This window comes from Pyrgilauda ruficollis, unplaced genomic scaffold, assembly GCF_017590135.1.
Source record: "Pyrgilauda ruficollis isolate IOZ18807 unplaced genomic scaffold, ASM1759013v1 scaffold1553, whole genome shotgun sequence".
In the NCBI taxonomy this organism is placed as follows: domain Eukaryota; kingdom Metazoa; phylum Chordata; class Aves; order Passeriformes; family Passeridae; genus Pyrgilauda; species Pyrgilauda ruficollis.
The window spans coordinates 1515-5076 of NW_024514244.1; the positions used below are offsets into that span (position 1 = coordinate 1515).

Consider the following 3562-nt stretch of genomic DNA (forward strand, 5'->3'; position numbering starts at 1 on the left):
AAAAACTGGAAAAAAATTGGAAAAAAATTGGAAAACAGATGGGAAAAAAGCTGGAAAAAGCTAAAAAAAAAGATGGAAAAAAAGATGGAAAAAACTGGAAAAAATTGGAAAAACAGATGGGAAAAAAGCTGGAAAAAGCTAAAAAAAAGATGGAAAAAGTATGGAAAAAAACTGGAAAAAAATTGGAAAACAGATGGGAAAAAAGCTGGAAAAAGCTAAAAAAAAAGATGGAAAAAAAGATGGGAAAAAGATGGAAAAAACTGGAAAAAATTGGAAAAAAGTGGGGAAAAAATGGGGGAAAAGTGGAGAAAATATGGGAAAAAAGCTGGAAAAAAATTGGAAAAAAATTGGAAAACAGATGGAAAAAAAAGATGGAAAAAGCTAAAAAAAAGATGGAAAAAAGATGAAAAAAAATGGAAAAAAAAATTGGAAAACAGATGGAAAAAAAGCTGGAAAAAGCAAAAAAAAAAGATGGAAAAAAATGGAAAAAAAGATGGAAAAAACTGGAAAAAGATTGGAAAACAGATGGAAAAAAAAGATGGAAAAAGCTAAAAAAAAGATGGAAAAAAGATGAAAAAAAACTGGAAAAAAAATTGGAAAACAGATGGAAAAAAAAGCTGGAAAAAGTTAAAAAAAAAGATGGAAAAAAAGATGGAAAAAGATGGAAAAAACTGGAAAAAAATGGAAAACAGTGGGGAAAAAAATGGGGGAAAAGTGGAGAAAAGGTGGGAAAAAAGCTGGAAAAAATTGGAAAAAAATTGGAAAACAGATGGGAAAAAAGCTGGAAAAAGTTAAAAAAAATGGAAAAAAAATGGAAAAAAGGATGGAAAAAAAGATGGAAAAAACTGGAAAAAATTGGAAAAACAGATGGGAAAAAAGCTGGAAAAAGCTAAAAAAAAGATGGAAAAAGTATGGAAAAAAACTGGAAAAAAATTGGAAAACAGATGGGAAAAAAGCTGGAAAAAGCTAAAAAAAAAGATGGAAAAAAAGATGGAAAAAACTGGAAAAAAAGATGGAAAAAACTGGAAAAAAATTGGAAAACAGATGGAAAAAAAGATGGAAAAAGTTAAAAAAAAATGGAAAAAATATGGAAAAAAGCTGGAAAAAACTGGAAAAAAAAAATGGAAAACAGATGGGAAAAAAAGCTGGAAAAAGTTAAAAGAAAAGATGGAAAAAAAGATGGGAAAACTTGGAAAAAAATGGGAAAAAATTGGAAAACAGATGGAAAAAAAGCTGGAAAAAGCTAAAAAAAAGATGGAAAAAGTATGGAAAAAAGCTGGAAAAAAAGATGGAAAAAGCTGGAAAAATCTCTGGAAAAAAGCTGGAAAAACTTGGGAGAAAAACTGAAACAGGATGGAAAAAAAAGCTGGAAAAAAGTTGGGAAAAAGCTGGAAAAAAGCTGGAAAAATCTCAGCTCCAGGAAGGAATTGATCCAAAAATTCTGGGATTTTTAGTTGGGATTTCCAGGGAATTCCAGGATTTTAGTTGGGATTCCCAAAAAATTCCAGGATTTTATCCATAATTCCCTTGGAATTCCTGGGTTTTATTCACCATTTCCCCAGAATTCCAGGATTTTATCCACGATTTCCCCAGAATTCCAGGATTTCACGCACAATTCCCTTGGAATTCCAGGATTTTATCCACTATTCCCTCGGAATTCCAAGACTTTATCCATGATTCCCCCAGAATTCCAGGATTTCATCCACGACCCCCCCCAGAATTCCAGGATTTTATCCATGATTCCCCCAGAATTTCATCCTCTATTTCCCCAGAACTCCAGGATTTTCCCCAGAATTCCAGGCTTTTATCCATGATTTCCCCGCAATTCCAGGATTTCATCCAAAATGTCCCCAGAATTCCAGGATTTTATCCAGAATTCCAGGATTTCAGCCACCATTTTCCTCAGAATTCCAGGATTTCATCCACAACCCCCCCAGAATTCCAGGATTTTATCCAGAATTCCAGGATTTTATCCAGAATTCCAGGATTTTATCCACTATTCCCTCAGAATTCCAAGACTTTATCCATGATTCCTTTGGAATTCCAGGATTTTCTCCACGATTCCCCCAGAATTCCACGATTTTATCCAGAATTCCAGGATTTTAGCCACCATTTTCCTCAGAATTCCAGGATTTTATCCACGACACCCCCAGAATTCCAGGATTTTCTCCAGAATTCCAGGATTTCACCCACAATTCCCCCAGAATTCCAGGATTTCACCCACAATTCCCCCAGAATTCCAGGATTTCACCCACAATTTCCCCAGAATTCCAGGATTTCACCCACAATTTCCCCAGAATTCCAGGATTTCATCCAGAATTCCCTGATTTCACCCATGACCCCCCCAGAATTCCAGGATTTCACCCACAATTCCCCCAGAATTCCAGGATTTTCTCCAGAATTCCAGGATTTCACCCACGACCCCCCCAGAATTCCAGGATTTTCTCTGGAATTCCCTTATTTCACCCACGACCCCCCCAGAACTCCAGGATTTTCTCCAGAATTCCCTGATTTCACCCACGACCCCCCGGCATTCCCTGACTTCACCCACGACCTCCCCAGAATTCCATGATTTCACCCACAATTCCCCCAGAATTCCAGGATTTTCTCCAGAATTCCAGGATTTCACCCACGACCCCCCCGGCATTCCCTGACTTCACCCACGACCCCCCGGCATTCCCGGGATCTCCCTGACCTCGCGCTCGGCCTCCTCCTGGCCCCGGGCGCTCTCCAGGAGCTCCTGGAGCTGTTTCCTCACCAGCTCCTTGCTGGGACACAGCCCCAGCGCCGTCCCCATGCACCGGTACAGGAAATCCTGGGAAAAACAGCAAAAAAAAACCGGGAATTCCGGTGGGAAGAGCCTCGGGGGAATTCCCGGACTTCCCGCCGTCCGCACCTTCTCCGCCTGGGAGCCGTCGCAGGCGCGGAGCTGCCGGAAGGTCTCGGACACCAAGGGGCAAATCCAGGATTTGTCCGCGATGGATTCCAGGGATTCCTGGAGAAACTGGGATGGGGAATGGGGGGTGGGAATCCTGGGAATTCCAGCTGGGAATGCCGAGAGCATGGATCATCACGGCAAAGAGGCAGGACTTGGAATTCTGGGTTCCCATCACAAATTTCCGTGGAAAATTCCTTTGGAATGTTGGGTTCCCACCCCAAAAATTCCTTTGGAAAAACTCTTTGGAATGCTGAGTGCCCATCCCAAAAATCCCTTTGGAATTCTGGGTTCCCATCCCAAATTCCCATGGAAAAACCTTTTGGAATTCTGGGTTCCCATCCCAAATTCCCATGGAAAAACCTTTTGGAATTCTGGGTTCCCATCCCAAAAATCCCTTTGGAATTCTCATTTCCCACCCCAAATCCCTTTGGAATTCTGGTTTTCCACCACAAAATCCCTTTGGAATTCCCATTTTCCACCCCAAATTCCCCTGGAATTCCATGGACCCTTTGGAATCCTGGTTTGCCATCCCAAATTCCCATCCCAAATCCCTTTGGAATTCTGGTTTCCCATCCCAAAAACCCTTTGGAATTCTCAGTTCCCATCCCAAATTTCCGTGGAAAA

The 3562-nt window shown here is 40.6% G+C and overlaps 1 long non-coding RNA gene across 1 annotated transcript in view; it reads right to left on the reverse strand.

Annotated features, from left to right (window-relative positions):
- Positions 1-3008, reverse strand: part of LOC121350476 — a 3903-nt gene extending 895 nt beyond the window's left edge. The window contains exons 1-2 of the long non-coding RNA XR_005954675.1: positions 2897-3008; positions 2696-2815 (exon numbers count right to left, since the gene is read on the reverse strand). This is a non-coding gene — a long non-coding RNA (uncharacterized LOC121350476). The remainder of the gene's footprint in view (positions 1-2695; positions 2816-2896) is intronic.
- Positions 3009-3562: the final 554 nt, after the last annotated feature.